At 44.3% G+C, this 18,338-nt stretch overlaps 1 long non-coding RNA gene across 1 annotated transcript; it reads left to right on the top strand.

Annotated features, from left to right (window-relative positions):
• Positions 1-429: 429 nt before the first annotated feature.
• Positions 430-17,394, top strand: LOC127394214 (uncharacterized). Its single transcript, XR_007891610.1, has 4 exons — positions 430-757; positions 14,406-14,520; positions 16,140-16,287; positions 17,192-17,394. It is a non-coding gene; the product is annotated as an uncharacterized LOC127394214 (long non-coding RNA).
• The last annotated feature ends 944 nt before the right edge of the window (positions 17,395-18,338 follow it).

Here is an 18,338-nt window from a genome sequence, read left to right as displayed (position 1 = left end):
GGCTCCATTAAAAAAACTGGCAACTTTTCAAGCCCTGACAGAAAACCTTTGAAAGCTCTGGATTTCCTCCAGCTAACGTATGAGGCTCCTACATCGGTGACAAATTAGACTGAAACAGCACAAAATGCTCCTATGTAAATAGGCTTTTTCTGCCTTCACCCTTTTAATAGTTCAAACATTATTTATAGTTATTTCTCTGGATGGAAAAATATTTTTATATTTTTCCAAAGATGGGTTCTAGTGAAATGTTTTCCTTGTTTGTTTGGGGTTTTTTGAATATTTTTTCTTCTTCCTTCGAGATTTTTGTGACAGTTTTCTTAGGCTCCAGGAGCAACCTTTCCTTCCTGGAAACCAGGACAAAATGGCTGTTGTGAGTTCTTCAGTAAAAGGCCTGTGTCCAGTGCTGAGCACAAGGCTCTAAATGGTGCCATTCCTCAACTGTTAAATAATAGTTTTAACAGGCACAACTGGCTTCTGATTTCCTGAGATACAACAGGAGAGGTCAGTTGCACTTTATCACTGCCTTTACCCATGAATTTTACTCTTAACTTTGGTCCTTTGGATTTTATTTTTGCTTGCAGACTTCTCTCTGCAATTCCAAAGGGACTCCTGCTTCCAAAATCCTTTCAAGTACCAGAGTAGATGCGACCTTCAGTGCTGAGAGTGCTGTCTTCTCCTGAGATGACACTGTACAATATTCTAAGAAGTCTTACGATGAAGTGACTTCTCATATAGTGGTGGCCTGTGATCATAGATGGTAAGTCCAGAGTATTAAACTGATGTGATTTTCTCCATTTCTAGGAATATTTCCAGTAGCCTCATCTTTGTCTGGGTCATTTATTTATTGCCCTGGGCATGAACTAGAATAATCTGTAACATCTGCCTGGTCTCTCTAGTCCCAGTATTTGTCTCAGACGCTGGAGGGATGAGCACGGTTGTCAGGAGCAGGTTCTCTGGAGCAGGAGGATTTCCCTGACCTGGCCCTCTCCTTGCTAGCTGGGCAGGAAGGTGTGTTTGTTTATTCTCCCCCTCCATCTGAATCACCTGCAGCTTGAGCATGTAGGCTAAGGAAGAAATTGTAACGCTCTGGTTGTACTTAAAGGAGAGAGTAATGGAGAAGTCACCCCCCCCCGAGATATCATGGCCAGTTCTTAGACAGCTAAAGGCAATTGCAGTTAATGCTTTCCCAGCTTTACAGATTTGTGGCATTCCCACCTATTTTATTCTTCCATCTTAAAAGACTCTCTTCAGTCCTTCAGTCTCTCTAGGTTATGCTTTTAAGAAAGAAAAAAAATATTATTCTGGTTTTGAAAGGTGACCTTCTCTGTTGTTTCTGTGGGACTGCAGTGTTTTTGCCCTCTGCCTTTCTCTTGGAGTTTGGCTGTGGTCTGAGAGCATCTGCTTTGGGAAAGGTTGTCTGTATCATGAGAGAGGGAGTAAAATTAATGTCTGTTTTACTGGTCTCAATAACACTGCTCAAACAGCTGTGCCTTGCTACACCAGTGACAGCAAAATACTGAGCTGGGTGTATCAGGCGTGATCTTGAATGAGTAACTACCACCATCTCTCAGATGACCCTTGTTCTGATTGAAATCACTTTACTCCCAAAGTTATCTACATTTCACAGAGATGTGGTTAGCTTTTGCAGTTGAAAATGACTCTTAGGAGAAAAGAAAAATGGAAATATTTTCTAGAAGTGAAAGAGCTGAATCCCACACTGCAGCTTTTCTCAACTCATTCTGTTCTTCATTCCTTGCTTGTTTGTGGCTTTTATTTGACATCATACCCAACAACTGGGCTTTGGCAGTGCCAGGGGCACCTTCCTTTGAATGAACAGATGCAAAAGCAAATCTTTTAAATTCAGCCCATCGTTTGGGCAAGTGATTTTTTATATTTTTATAGTTACAATGATAGCTTGTGTAGTTTGTGGAGCAAGTGGCAGGCAACGGCAGATTGACGTTTATTTTCAGTCAGGAAACCAAGAGTGCAAAAATGCATCATGAACTGCAGGGTCAGGGTGAAGGCTTTTTTAAAAAGAATCAAGGTGGTTGGCTGGCGTTTATCACGCGCAGTCGAGAGCTCTAAAATTGCCTTGTTTTGATGCTATTTGGAGCTCACTGTAATGAAAAACTGACTCTGTGCAGATTGACTTTCTGCGTCACAACCCGTCTTGGGATAGTAATACCAGCAAGGACAATTAGTTTAACTGTCGTTCACAATTGCTGTTTGTTTGGACTCAGTGGTTTCTGGTAGAAACTGCAGGACAGCCTTCCATCCCAGCTCTTGCCAGTGGCCTCAGTAATTGCCCACTAGTCACTGAAGGACAGACTCACCAAGGACTTTCAAAGCCTAACTTACCCTCCTTCAAATATAACTGAAATTTATAGCTAGCAGCTTCTAAAATAACTCAGATCACCTCCAAAAACAGCTCTGGGACCATGTGGCCTTGTGGTTATGGCTCTGGGGTTGTGGTGACGAAGTCAGAGATTCAAATCCAGTTGCAGGGAGATAAAAAGCTTCAAAGAAAGTGAAACTGTTTTTTTTGCCTTGATTATGTGGAAATAATAACACCTCCTTTTACTTATACCTGAAAAACAAAATTCATAGCTAAAAATAAGGTACAGTGCAGAATGTGGTGTCACATCAGGGGACGGGGATAAAAGCGTGTGGCTGGTGTGAAGAGAGCTCGTTTTAAATGACATCTCAGAGGGGTTTGCCTCCCCTGGTGCATCATATCAAGGTGCAGGGTGGTAAAAGTCGAGGTTTGAAGCCTCCAGAGGCAACAGTCGGAGGCTAATGAGGTTCACTGTATTTTTCAATGTACCTTTTGGCTGTTGGACTGTGGGCTTGAGATGGGAGAGGACACTTGTTTCCTTGCTTGCTTTGAGCCTCCCAGAGGTTCCTCTAAGCTCTCAGGAGCTGTTTGCAGTGTGTGTGGGGAGCTGCATGAGAATCCCATGGATGCTGCACTGGAAACTGTTATTATTGCATAATTGCTATTATTGTAGTGCTGAGGGACATGGTTTAGTGGGAGACTTGGCAGTGCTAGGAGCTGGACTTGATAATCTTGAGTCTTTTCCAACCAAAATGATAATATGGTTCTATGATAATTAGTAATAGAATAATAGCTGTATAATTGTGCATTATACAAGGTGCTTCCTGCTGTTAGAAAGTTCCTGGCCTGCAGTGTCTTTGTCTTGCCTCACATTTTGGGTCCTGCTGTGGGGTCCTGTAGACTTTAATGAGCTGTCACACAAGGCAGACCTGCTTCAGGTGGAGGACTTAAGAAACTGCCTCTGTGGGCTGGCCAGTGTCTCAGGACAAAACCCATGTCCTATAGAGAGGTATGAGTATATTTACACACACACACATGCACATGACATGTATTCAAGTGCCTCAGGCCAAATGGGAATCTAAACATGAGCTAAATGTAATTAAATTGCTGAGTTATTTGGCACAAGGAAGCACACAGGTCTTCTCAGCTGGAAAGCTCTGACTTCCCCCTCAATATGCAGGGTCATCATGAAGCCTTTGCTGTCCTGCTGGGTTATTCCTATAGCCAGTTGGTATGTTCTGAGGGCCTTGCTGAGAAGTCCTTGAGAGAATGTCCTTCAAAAGCTGGGCCAGCTCCCACAACCAAACTCCCAGCCTTGTGCTGTTGACTTTCAGGTTTTGTATCTTTCACTGATACTGGACTTCACACATGGTGTGAGAGGATTTTTAACTTAAGCTGAGAGTGAAAAGTCAGGTTCAAGTCTCACTTCCTTGTGCATAGGATGCAAATTTCAGGCATATTTCAGAGCACAGGAGTCTACAAACTCTCTGCTACAGATCACAAGCAGAGTTCATGGAGCTATTAATCCTAGGAATATCTGTTATTGGGTTTTGATGTTATCTAGGAGCCCCAAGTGAGCTTGTCACATTTTTCTGATTTATTTAGTAGCATTTCAGTGGGGAAACACAGAGATGATAATGAGCATCAATGGCACCAATTGTCTCTCCAGTGCACAGGGAAAATCCAAACCTGATTCATCAGTGACAAGCTTGGCAGATTGTTTCTTGAACAGTATCAAGATTTATTCTACAATAGAGACAAGCATTGAAGCATTTACAGAAAGAGAACTGATGTTTCCGTTGTTGGAATCCAGTGGATATCAAAGATGTCTTTGAATTTCTACAATTAGAAGGAGCCAAATAAAAACCAAATAATTTTCCAAGCAGATGGCCTTAGCCCTCAATACCAAAATGATCAAACTCCCTAAGTAGTGGTTTTAAGATAGATGTTAATGGATCTCTGAGCAAGAAGCATTAGTGATCTGGACTACAGCAACATTTTAATTAAAAAGTTGTACAATAACAGACTCAAAATGTAAACTTCAAAACATTTAAAGCTTAAATTACCGTGGGTTAAGAACTGGCATCGAGTATGTAATTTTTAACATTCCAGACTGCCTTCATTATAGTTCAAGAAGCCACAGAAATACACCGTTACGAGCCAGGAATAGTTCTTCCTTTTATTTGGAAAGAGAATTACAGAGGGAGCTATTGGGAACTGAAGTTTAGCTCCTAAAGCAGGAGCAGGCTACAATATTTTTATACACAAGTGCGACCACAGACTCGCACTCATTCAAACATGCCGGACTAAACGGTGCCGGCTGTATAAATACTCAACACTAAGTTAAAACACAGGTTCTTTTTTATTTCAGCTTTGAAGGTTTATCATGCTATTTCTACTTTTGCAATATCATTTAAAGTCTAGATGCCATATATATATATATATACTTAAAAAAAAAAAAAAAAAGAAAGAAATCAAAAAGAAAGCTACTAACTTAAACCTCCAAATGAAGACCATGGTTCTTCAGTAGGCTTGGAGAAAGGCTGATTCTGTCCTGCTCATTGTTGATGGACACAATGCTTGCTTTCATTTGTTAACATGCCCTTAAAATTACAAAGCAAACCCTTCTGGTTTTCTTGTAATTTCTTTTTATTTTCCTTTTTTTTTTTTTTTCCAGCCAGTTACTCCTCAACTGCATCATAATGCTCAGATAATCTTTTTTGCAGAAATTGGACTCACATAACTCGTTGGTATGCAGAATATGTAAGGCCCCAGTCTGCTCTGAATTACACCCATGCAAACCGTTGAAACTTAAAAGGGAATTTAAAATATGCATGAGTAAGGAAAACAAATGGAGCCCTTAATTTGCAAAGCGCTTTGAGATCTTTACAAGATCGTTTTACATTTTGTTACCTGTGCCCTCAAGACAGGGAGGGAGAGGATCTGACACTTAAAGTAGGATTGCTGAAAAATGGGTTTTATCAGTGCTTTTGATAAATCAGAAAGGGTAGGAGCAGCTGCTGAATGTTCTAAAGTCACGATCATTAATTAAAAGCTCTAATGGAAAAATATCCTAAATCTCACGGCTTGTCAGAAATCAACTGTCGTTTGGTTTTGCCAAGAGCAGTAAATAAACCCGACTTGAATAGACATGAAAGGACTTTCTAGAAGTGGTTGGCTGCGATAATTCCCCTCAGGAAGCTGCTGAAGAGCAGCAGAGAGTGGCTGCCCTTGCCTTTGCCGACTCTTCTCCCCGTGTTCCTATAAAAGAGGGGGAATTGATTTTGCTTTGTGGCATTCGTTGACTTGGAGACACGGAGCTGTGCTTCAGAAACCTCAGTTCTGGGAGAAAACACTTTTTTTTACCGACTTTATAAACGGGTCTGACTATTTTCAGGTTGACTATTGAACCACAGTGGAAGTGTATGGATTCAAGATATTTCTGGTGATTGTGTAACTGGAAAAAACTGTCCTGATTTAAAAGTATTTTTGGCTTACAAGTGAAAATAAATAAGCAACTTTAGAGACTCACTGGAAAGTAATTGCTCCTGCAGGACGCTGCCTGTGCCAGGGGCTCTGGCAGATGCACTGAGCCCTCATATTAAGCTTCAAATGAAAGCTTTTTTTTTAATGCAAAAGATCAAAACCAAGGATATATAATCTAAAATGTAAGGAATTTGGAAAGAACGGATGCCTGCAATGGGAAATGTCTAAACATATGAATGACATTAGGAGGGAATACAAGGGAAGAAAAGCTTGCTAAGCTGCAGAGACACCTTGGCTTGCCATGGTGGGAAGCACGAGCTGTGGGGGTGCTGAGAGCCCAGAGCTGGTCTGGGGATGGAGCTGCCTTCATCCAGGGCTCTGCTGGTGACACACCAACCTCTGCAGGTATCAGAGGTGATCTTGAGCTCATCAGCCCTGCAAGAACTTGGACCAGCTGAATTGCTGTTGGTGACATGAGAGAGCAGGAGCAAGAGCAGCACCTTGTTTGGGTGACAGTGAACCACCAGGACAACAACCTTTCAATAGGAACAGTCTGTCCCTGCGTGTGCATCCAGTGATTCATTGCAGAGTCAGAAAAACACCACTGTCATCTAATGTGTCATTAAAGGAAGTGTTCTGCTTCTTTTTTCCTAAACAAGAAGTTAACAAAGTATTATTTTTCACTGCCTGCATGCTGTAAGCTGGCATTTCAAAGGCTGAAGCTACTGTCCTTTGTTGTTGCTCTACTTGCTCATCTTGAAGCTGTAATTGAATCCACCCAAGCTGTTTTACTGGCCTCCAAACTGTTGGTTCTCTCCTCAGCTCGTCTATACAAAGTCCTGCCTTTAGCTCCAGCAGCTTCACAGTCTATCAGGAAACCTCAAGGGGCTGAGGACAGCCCCATACTCTGTAGGAAAGGACACAAGTGGCTCTGAAACTGAAGCCACCTGCAGAAAAACATCAAGAGAAGTGCTTGGCCAACCCTTTCCCTCCCCCCAGGTTTTGTTTTTCTTGTTTTCTTTCCACCAGTGTTTGCTCAAGCTGCCCTATTCCTGGGTTCCCAGCCTGGGGGTTATAGCACAGCACTGATTTTCCATGGGGCAGATTCATCCTCCATCTCTGTAGCCCAAATGGCCACATCCAAAGAAGCTTAAGCCTTCCTGAGACACTCAGAATAATTGAGTATGATGATGTACTTCAGACAGATGCTCAGAATATTTCAAATGACAGATGACATGAAGCATTTTTAATGTTTCAAGCTGTATAGGCTTTGTCTTTAGGATTTGTATCTGGGTTCAACCAACATAGCATCAAAGTTTTAAATCAGCATTAGCTCTGCATTTACTCTAATGGGATATTCAATTCTGTCCTTCTGAGACACATTGTGACAGGAGAGGAGAAAGCCTCCAGAGACAGAAAAGCTTCCAGGTTACAATAAAATGCCATCCAGCCAGTGAAACTGAGCTATGTGCACATCTCTGCTCCCATGTCCCCAAAAATCAAGGCATGAAACTCAGCTCCAGGCACTCAGCTGCTTGCTGCACACCTGCTCCCTCAGCCACCAAGTAAATGAAAGTTGTTTCCTTCCTTGCAAGCAGCAAGTGAAAAAGCTTCTTGTGCTGGCTTTGGGTTGGGATGGGTTTTTCACTCAGTGCTTTCTGCTTTTCTATAAAATGATCCCATGGACAGTAAGGGTGAGGTGTTGCAATTGTTAAGATACAGTCCAGTTTCCTGACTGACAGAGACTTACAGCTTCACAACTCATCTTTTACTGGTATTTTGTTTTTGGAGCAAGCATAGTTAAGTCATTGCATTCTGATTAATTTATATATATTTATGTATACATAACATATAAACCCCATCTATTATAATTTTATTTACATGCACACAGACACATAAAAAAACCCCAAGGATTTTATTTGAGAGGTGCGTTAGAGGAAGGGGACAACCAGAGAAGGACTCTTGACTCTGTCTGTGCAAAAAGAAGCTGTTTAGCCATAGGGCTGGTTTTTGGAATGAGAAGTTTCAATATCTTTTTTTTGGAAAAAAACAACCCAGCACATAACCCCTTGTTGTGTGTATGAATATGTATCTTATATGTCAAAATACAGCAGGAACCATCACTAGCTTAGCAAGAAATGGCACAAACCAAACCTGCCCCAATTAAACCTCCCAGGGAAGCCCATCCAAGGCTCCAGCCTCAAAAAAAAAGGGAGAACAAAGCACGAGGCGACTGCTCGTGGGGTTACCCTGTCGTGATACATCTCACAGGCTGTCCTGTCCTGACTTCATCTGGGTGTTTTTGTTTGGTTGGGGTTTTTGTCTAAGCCAAGCCCAGCCCTCCTGTGATGCTGTGAGCTCAGCTGTGGTGCAGGGAGGGTTGCTACAAGATGTGGTGCTGACTCTGTGCCTTTTCCACCTTGCCTGTGCCTTTGGCTGTGTGGCCGCTCTTCCCAAGGAAACGGGCTTGTGGCAGCTGAGGAGCAGCTCAGTTTTTCAGCCTAGATGCTTCTGCAAAGAGATGGTGCTGCAGAATGTGGCCGTGCACCTTCAAGGAGTCACTGGCCCCAAGGTTCCAGTGGGATTTGGGTGGCAGGAGGAAAACAGGCAGCACTGGGGTGTAGCGAGTCGTTGCGGGGCAGGCTCCGTGCTGAGCTTTGTATTGGGTTTTCACCTGACTGTTTGGCTTGGCTTTTGCCAAAAAGCACAGCTGAGTTTTCAACTCCTCCACAATTTCACATCAACTGAACAAGTCGTTAGAAACCACCGAAACTCCAACCTCTCTGAAAGCCATGGTCCCGTGAGCTCAGTACCCTGCCTGGTGCAGGGGCTGACCTGACACAGCGTAAAATCAGAGTGACTTATAGCAATGCTCCTTTCTTCCTCTGGAGCTGACTGGGAGGGCAGTCAGGGGAGATGCTGCTGGAAAAGGATAATGACAACCCCTGTCCCTGCAGTGCCTGGGTGCCCAGCAGTGAGATCCTGGTGTTGTCACCTCCTCCTGTTGGTTTTCTGAGAGCTCAAACAGCCTTTTCTGCAGAAAAAACAATTCTTCAAAGTTATTGTCATCTTTGAAACTGCAGTCTGAGCACAGACAGAACTCATTGCACCTCACCAATGCCTGTCCCCTCGCCCTCTCAGCCTTTGCTATCAGTGACACACCTGTGCACAGTAGGTGTTGCACAGAAGAGGGAGTTAGACCCAGGCAGGTGTAAAATGAGTGCTAGGGGAGCTCCTTAGGGCAAGGACTGTCTTCTCTTTGTGGTCCTTAATCATGTTGTGGTGCAGGGGAGGCTGCTCCACACCATGGCACAAGTCAGTGCCAGTAAGATGAGACAAATCAGAGCAGGGCAATATTAAGGTCATGTAAGTAGTGGGGGATGTTATATCGCCGATGCAACGGGTGTCCGAGGTTTGCAGTGCCCTGAGCAGGGGTGAGGGGCTCACTGCAGGCGATGGCGGGTGACATTTCCCTGGCCCTTCATGATGTGAGTCGGATGGGGAATCACAGTGTTCTCCTCAGGCTTCAGAATCTCTCTCTCTCTTTTCCTCCAAATTACTCTTGGCTCCTCTGCCTGTGCAGCTGGTAGGGACGTGCTATGAGGCAACCCCTATAGGCACTGTGGATTTTGAAATGTGCTGCTCAGTGATGCAAGTTAGTCATTGTCATCCCCCCCTGCTAAAAAAAAAGAAGTCCAGGAATAATATCTTCAAGCCAAAGTGAAGTCTGACAAGGAACGAATGCCCTTGGGTGGAGATTAGTGATGTTGTATTTGTTATATTAGGCAGGAGAGGTCAGCTCATTCTTTAAAGTAAGTTACAGTAAACAAGCTGGGTAGCTGAGCCCTTCAAATGTTTCATTACTGATGAGTTTTAACGTTAAGAGCTTCTATCGTACGAATCTTGATCGAGGGAAAGATAAACGTGCTGTTTTTTAGCATTTCACTACAAACAGTGTTTGTGCCAACTGACACAATGATTAAATATGATCCTCTCTTCTCAGAAACGAGGAGAACTGTAACCGCACCGAGCTCTCCGCCGCTGATAGGAGATAAAAGGAGTCAAATCGTGTGTGGTTTCCTTCAGACCAAACTTGTGGCGTAGTGTTTCGTGAATGATGGTGTCCAAAGTCAAAATAATCTGTTTTGCCCAAAGGTATTTTCACAGAAGACTGTAAGGGTGTATTTTTTTTTTTTTTTCCTTTTTCTACGGAACACTAGAAAAGGTTAATTTAGCCTTTGTGCCCTGCCCAGAGTTGGCTCTTTGGTAGAGCAAATAGAGCTTCAACACCCCAGAGTGGGACAGGGAATTGATAGGTGCTTCTAGTGAAGGCTAAAAGGCAATCCAGCTTTAAAACAAGCTGGATTTGTGGGGTTTGGGATATTCTTTTTAATAAAAAATTAATATCTGGGACGTTTTCCCACCACCATGCCCTTCTCCCTGCTCCTGGATACTTTGGGCTCGTGGCTCGTGTTGGTGCCAACAGCCCCAGATGCAGGCTCAGCTGAGCCTCGTTCAGCATCGTGGCAGCTCCATGGCTGAGCCCAGCTGAAGCCACTCTGCTTGTTAACACAGCAGATGAAAAGCAGCTGCTTGTTTCTTTTCAAGACTATCAGAAAAACAAGAAGGTCTCCTCCCCATGTGGGCCAAAGACTGCTTCAGCCTTTTCACTTTCAGCCGCGCTGATTTCAAGAATCCTCTGCCTTTCTGTAAGGAGCTTTTCCAGTTTATTTCAAAATGCAAGCCCGTGGGAATTAGCTACAACTGCCCTTCCCCTGTTGCAGACCAAGATAAAAGCAGTGGCAGAGCCACCCAAAAAAAAAAAAAAAAAGAGGTGAAGAGTTGCAGCCCCAGACACCTCGCCACCCTGAGGGTGCTACAAACTCGGTGCTTTGCAGCCTCCCAAAGCCTTGCAGAAGGTTTGGTTTGCTAACTCTAAGTAGGATGCCTCACCCTTCTTGTGAGCGCAGTGCAGCCCTACTCTGCTTCCTTGGTAGAAAGCACTGACACCACACTGGTAACTCCAGTTAACAGCAGCCACCTTTGCCAGGCTCCCCCAAAATGCAAACCTTTGCTTGGCACAGCTCAGTCGTGCTCCATTCCCCAAGATCCAGCAGGTTTATCCTGAGTCCTCCAAGCTTTACAGGCCACGGGCTCAGTGCAGTGCCCTGCTGTGCAAATAACCTTCTGCTATACCTGGGCAGCCTTGGAGAGCAGCACTGACACCACCAGGAATAAGATCTCAGAGGAAATTTTTTGTGACCAACATCTGCTAATTCCTCCTGTGCCCTGAGCTGGCCCCGAAGCTGTGATACGGTCCTGAAACCTTTCCTCTGCTTCTGGAGCTTTTTTAATGGGCTCTGGACTGAAGGCTGTGGCTTGATGGGATCCAGCATGGGCCACAATTAAATGTTGGACCATAAAAAGGCATGCTGAGAGCCTCCCTTCAGAAATGCTCTGTGGATGCAGGGAAAAGCAGCTGTAGCATTTATATTCTCTGTCACTCTGTGGGTATGGGGAGAGGAGATGGTCAGAAGCCAGGAGGTGTGAGGCCAGCATCCCCCACACGAGCACCAAGCCAACGGCTTCTAACCTGTATGGCAAAGGACAGGGAAACCAATGTTCGGGAGAGGGGGAAAGAGGAAAACACCTGGTACTCTGTCCAAAAAAGAGGCAGCATTTCCAGCAATGGGCTGTGGGTGTGGATGGAGGTCCCAGCTGCCCAGCAGGGCAGGACAGGACGCCCCACGTGCCATCTTGCCTTCCCACGGCGCCGGCTTCCCCCACGCCCTCGCACGACCGCCACTCTCACCCAGGATCCGTGCAGGAAACGTGGGTGAGAAGTTCCCCGAGAGCAGAAGTTCTCCTGCTGTGGGGCTGCCTACGGAGGCACCCGGGCACCCTCCTACCCTTTGACTCAGCTGGTGAAGCCCTGTGCTCAGTGGGGACGTCCCATGGCACCTGCAGGAAACTCAGGCTGAGTGTGGAGGTGTGTGGCTTCTTGCGAGGGCAGGAGCTTTGATGAGCTCAGCAGGGGAAAGAACCTCTAGGAAGGATTACTCTCAAGTGTAGGAGGTGAGGGACCACTGTGGTCCTTTATAGCATCACCTTTAATATAATGCCTGGCACAGAGTCCACTCCATGCTGCTGGACACGAGCTGCAGTAGCAGCAGCTCTGGGACTGCAGCTTTTGGAGAAGGTGCAGGTTTTGGAGGACATTAAGGACCTCTGAGCTCTCCCCTGCATCAGTTCTTCCAGCAGCAAGTACATGCACACAGACACACGCTCTGCTGGCAGCAAACACTTTTCCAACTTGACTTTGCTTAGCTTTAACTTCCAGCCCCTGCAGCTGCTGTTTCTTTTCTCTGCTGAATTCACCCCAACTAAAAAAAAAGAAGAAGAAAAAAAAAAATCTTGTGTTTACTACAAAACAATTTCACCTCATTAATCTAAACCCCTCTGGCTAACCTATCACAAAATACTGGTTAGGAAGAAGAAAGCTGCTCTCACACTGCCTCGGAGATCTTGATTACCCAGACGTTTCAGTCAGGAAGACCAAAATGTTCCCTCCTTTCCCGCCACCTCCACCAGCGTGTTGCAAGAGTGAGCAAGAGGGGAAAAAAAAAACAAAACACTCCTACAATGCCTCATCTATGTCCTGTGTCAGTCCCTCAGAAATAACTCCTGTGTCATCAACCTCTGATATTTTTGGTATTTGACACAATACACAGAGATAAATGCGGGGACATAATTTTGGACAGAGCTCCAGGGTGCTGCAGCACAGCTCTGGCTTTGCCCAGAGACCTCAGGAGGTTTGGGGACATCAGTGAGGGATGCTGAGGTTTCCAGGTGATGCTGGGTGGCCAACCAAGTGCTGAAAAAGAGTCTGCAAACTGCTGAGGGGTTTGTGTTCTTGAAAGAAAAAAAAAAAAAAAAAAAGGACAAAATGCTGGTTTCCTCATGGTAGAAGTTGGTTTCATCGATGGCAAAATGATCCCTCCACCTGCCTCTGTCAGAGAATCTGAAATATAGGAAAAAATACCAATTTCTGAAGTCAAGAGATTTTTCAGAAAAAAGGCAATAAGAGTGAAAGGTAGAAAAATCTGACTCTGGGAGTTAGTGCAGTGAAGGTTGTGCAGCACTGTTTATTCTGAAGGATGAAAATGAACCCCAAGCTGTTAGAATTCCTCATTACACACTTTTTAGGACAAATGTTGGGCTCTGTCATCACGCTGGGGATTGTTGTTGTCATTTTTCCTTCTCAGTAGTTACAGTTACTTGGGATGAAAACAGTGACTGCAGCTGTGGAAAAAACCAGCCCAGCTTTATCAAATGGTCCGAATGAGGTTTGCTATAATCAGCCAGTGGTGTAATTCTGTACAGAATATTAATTGCAATATTGGCCCCTTTCCAGCTCAGCTCTTTATAGCTCCATTTAAATGCTATTTGCTCTGATCTAATTCTAGTTATAGATGTTACTGGACTCTTTTTTTTTTTTTGCCATTAACTGCATGAGGGAGAAGGGCTGTTCCTCTTAACACACAGATCGTTCAGAGCACAGAATGCTTCTTATTTCAGAGCCCAAATATAACATTTTATCATCTAGCAAATCAGAAATCTGCTTGGGTAAAGCTCAATCCTGCACCATAGAAGCCTGAGAGCATTTAATGAAAGCTAAACAAGGCCTGCATTGATATGATTTATGGATCCGTTGTTTATTTGTTAAAGCCTTCTTTACAAGACTTATATCACCAGGTTAATGACTTTAAATATGTCCATCTGCACTCAAATAATGAAAATATACTTCTGAGCTGTAATGAAATACCTCCCTGAACTGTGCAGGGCAAGAAAAAAAATCATTCATGCTGCAACTATAGCAACTACTAAAATAGCAAAGCACACTGATTTCTGACATGAACCTGTTCCTAATGTCCAAAAGACACTGTGTGCTGCAAGCTTTATATACCAGCTCCCAAAATATCCGAGTCCTGATAGGATGAGAAAATACTGTCATGTTCTTGCACCAGGCCAATTACAAAGCTGTAGTTCCTGTGCTGGTAAAGATGTTTCCTGTTGATAAGACAAAAGGACAACATAGCACTTAGCAGCTAATGTTATCTGGGACCCTTGTGACCTCTCGGAAACTTTAACAATTGTAGAGTTCACAACACATAGAAGCAGTTCTGTCTTGTGCTTTTGTTTTAATAAATAAGCAAGAAAGAAAATAAACACTGGCTCTGCAGCCCTGTGCCTACTATTGGTCAGGGAGTAATTAGAGGTGGCTGGAACATAGATGAGAGCTCAGCTCTGTTAGCAAAGGGTTCCTACCTGGGGCACGGGGCAGGGCTCGACTGATAAATCCTTTTCTAAACAAATACAGTGAAAAGTGGAATTTTACTCTGTAAGATTCTTTTGTCAATTTTAAACATACGCCGTTTCAACTTTATAGACTGTTTTTACTGTTTGAAGATTAAAAAGCTGATTTCATTTGTTTATGAGGTTGGCATTTCTCAGCAGACCTCATTCATCTCCTCCAGGTCTTTTCCCCAGCTGAAGTCTGTTCAGACTCTTCCTGTCTTTGTAGCTTTGTCCCATCACCTTGGCTGGACTGCACCATCCATGGGGACACTGCCTGGAATGCAGCACTCCAGGAGCATTGAGGAAGAACTTGAAACATCTAAAACCGCAGCTGGATCTGGGTATGACAGTATCCCTTGATTGTCTGTTTCTAAAATACAGTTGAACTCTGCTACCCAGCACACAGAGGCAATTTGCCAGCCTGCTCACAAACCTTAGTGACAAAACCTCCTACATCTTGGTATGACAAGAAGCCCACCACCTCTGCTCACTCCTACACTCTGTGGTACTCTCAGATCCCTCATTCCCTGTTGGTGCAGGTGCACACTTACACTCACCAGGATATGGGGAGGAACCAGCAGATTCCACAAGCTCTTTAACTAAGGCTTCAAGTGGAAAAAGCCAGTGAGCTTTGTCCTCTCTCTGATTTGGAGCACAGGCTTGATGCCTGGTGTCCCCACAGTGCAATCTAGAGATGGTGGGTAAGAAGTCACCCTGTGGAGCCTTCCTTGTGATCCTATAGCTACATCCATGACTTGCAACCCATTGACTTGAAGATTCATAGTAACAGATACATGGATTTAGCCTAATTTGCCTGATTTCCTGGAATATCATATCCTTCGGAATCTAGGGTGCAACAATGGATGGTCTAAGAAAGTCTCAAATGAGGTGTAGGATGAAGGACAGAAAAGAGTTTTTCTTAACAGAAAAAAACCCCACATATTTAAAGCCTTATAATTGAATATTTGGGCTTTAATTCTGTACTGAGTGAGTCCTTTCAATGCTGCTTAAATCACCCCACCAGCTCAGTACCTGCCTAACTGGGAGAGCAGAGAGAAAACCAGTCAGCGTTTTTCCTTGCTCAATTGTTATTCCTGCTGGAAAGAGGCAGAACTTCTTGCAATAGTTTCCTTTGAGCAGTGCTTATTCACAGCAAGTCACAGTGGGAGAGGGTGGGAGGCAGAGTTCATTCATTTTTGTAGCATAACATAGAGCAGATTGTGTTTGGATTTCACGAGATATTTGTTGTTTTACGTTTCTTTGCTTTATATTGGAGAAGGGCCTGCAACAAAACTTTGATCCAAGGTACAAATCCACAGCCAAGGCTTGAACTAAGCCTACAAAACTTTCTCCAGGATGGGCTGTAGCCCAGCACGCTGACTTTGGGAGCATCTTGTTCTTCACGTTGCTGATCATTTGATTCAGGCCTGTTTCTGCTTATTTATTTGACCATCAGCCTGCAAATGAACTTGGAGGCTCCAGGTTTGGGTCCATAATGATTTGAGAATAACCTAGAGACATTCCACAGTGAAGTTGCATCAGTGCAGTGCTGCAGCTGCCAGGGCAATCAGCAAGAGCAGAATGAGCAGAGAGAGATGCTGGCAGCTTGAAGGGAAGGAGAAGAGGAAGGAGAGAGAGGTCAGAAGGTTAAGCTGGGCATTATTTCTGATATTAAACTCAAACTTTATCCAAAGCCTCTTGTTCAACCTGCCTGCCAACAACCACAGAGCAGCAGAACAGCTGAAGTGGGAAAAGTGGCTTTAATCTCCCCGTGTGATGGCACTGGTTTGCAGGGCTGTTGAGGAGCTCTATTTCAGATGGCTGTTTGCACCAAGTTCCTGGGAACTTTGCCCAGAACACGTCCTAATAAAACAAGAATCCTTCATTTTCAGAACAAAACACAGGCCTGTGTTTAGCTACAACTCCTATCTTCAAAAACACATTATGTTTTTCTATTTAGGAACTGGTGGGCAAGGAACAGAGCTGGCCACGCTGCTGCCCAGAGCCATGGTCATGTTGTGAGGAGCTGGCCACGACCCCCAAGCAGACCTTCTGCCACCAAAGCCAAAGAGATCCAAGTTACATCCCTGTTCACCAGCCCGGGGAAGGTAAGAAACACAGAAGGACCCACAGTCTGTAACGAATGCGCTGATGACAAAGTGAAATAAGGACAAAAGGGAACCTCCTGCCTCTGACTGCAGAGAGATGTGACTGACTCTGCTTTCACAAACGCTGAGTCAAGGCAACGTGTCCCAGCTACCAGAGAAACAAGTTTTATCTGTGTGTGGGGAGGGCATGACTTGCAGAACACCCCGGATTGCACAAAATCCAGTGATAAAAACCACACTTCACCGTCGTTCACAATTTTAGCCCGACATCTCCCATGGCATAAATGACATTGCTGTATAATTAATTACCAGTGCAATTAAGATTATCCGTCTTGTCCCTTAACTTTGCTCTCCCACGCTGTTTTCTGCAAGGCCACCAACCCTTGCAGTGCCAGGGCTGCTGAAATGACAAACAGCAGTGGGTGTCAACCACAGAGGGGAAAAAAAAATGCTGAACAAATTGCAACACACTGCATTTGGCACCAGATGAAGCCAGAGGTGCCAAGGTTTAGCCCATTTCTTGTCAGAGAATATAAATTCAGAAATAAACAGGTGCAATCTCTCAACTTAAGACAAACCCACAGTGGATTTAGCCTTGTCTCTGTGTGTAACAATGCCTTGTAGACACAACCAGCTCAGATTAAAGTGGAGAAGCAAACAGAAATTGTCCAAACAGTGTAGAGGCGTGAAAGGATGGTGATGAGGAAGGGAGAGTAGAAACATGTAAAAGAAAACCAAAGAATCTCCCCAGCTGGAAGGCAGAGGTGGAATGAAGCTTTTCTAGTGCACCCGTTTTATTTAATCAGGAGATAGCTTCTGGCTTCTTTTATCAAGACAAAACCAGAGATTGTTAAGTGGAAAAATAAAATAAAATATACTCTCTCTCATATGTTATATCAAACAGGAGCTTCAGGCCCACCAGCTGAGTCTGAATCTGTCCACCACCAGCATCTGACCTGGAGTAGCTGCTTCTGTGGCTCATCCCTTCCCTTGGCGCTGGTGCCCTCTGCTGCCACTCTCAGCCAGGTGAGAGCAAAGACAGGATCAGGAATGGTAAGAGAAACTGTCAAAATCAGTTGAGGAGTAAGTTACTGACCCTCAAAAATCATACGGAGAAAAAAAAAATACTCTACCTATAGGTTTGGGTTTGTTGTTTTGTTTGGGTTTTTTTTTTTTTCCATGAACTCAGAGGAACTAAAATACCTTTCAAATCCAACTGCACGTTTTGTAGATAGTCTGAGGGGGCTGCGACTCTTCCTGCTCGTGGCTCGGGAGGCTGCAGCGTGCCCTGGATGCCACCTGCCGGCAGGAAACCAACCCCAGCGCTGGTCGTTTGCTGCGATCTGTCCTTCGCAGCGAGCCCAGAGTGGGAAGCTGCTCACCCACCGCTCTGCGGGCAGCGCCGCTGACGCACCTTGAGGAGCAGCTATCTAATCAATTAGCAATTAAATAATCCGTAGATGAGGTTACAGTCCTGCATGCCTGGGGAGGGAGACATGCTGACATACTGAGCCAGCCAGTTCGTGTTCAGGATAGAGCAGGAGAAGCACAAGGTGGCTGAGAACAAATGGGCCTGCTTCCCAAAAACAGAACTGTGGAGAACATTTGAAGACTGCAGGCTTAATGGCAGGATGTGCTTTCACAGTCACTTTATTTAGTCTTTTAATATGCCAAATTCCAGGTAACACAGCTGCAAAACCACAGCTGAGACACTTTACTGCTTATTTGAATTATGCAAATTGTCTTTTAAAAGAAAGTACTTGATAGCAGAAGCCACAAAATAAGCTTCAGGACCTCCTCTAAGAACAAAACTTACTTTAAAAAATAATAATAAAAATAAATAAATAAATATAAAAAAAATTTACTCCTTGAACAAGAGCTGGTGCTAGAACATCTCAGCTGGTCCTGCCTTTCTGCTGGTGGGAGTCTACCAGGACCCCACATTTCAACAAGGAATGGATGAAGAGGTGGGTTCTTTTTTTTTTGCTTTCTGAATAAAAGTGTGCTAATGAGCCCTGATACTATGGTGAGAACAACAGGGAAGGAAAGAT

This window comes from Apus apus, chromosome 24 (genome assembly GCF_020740795.1).
Source record: "Apus apus isolate bApuApu2 chromosome 24, bApuApu2.pri.cur, whole genome shotgun sequence".
Classification (NCBI taxonomy): Eukaryota; Metazoa; Chordata; class Aves; order Apodiformes; family Apodidae; genus Apus; species Apus apus.
This window is presented reverse-complemented; position numbering and strand designations above follow the sequence as displayed.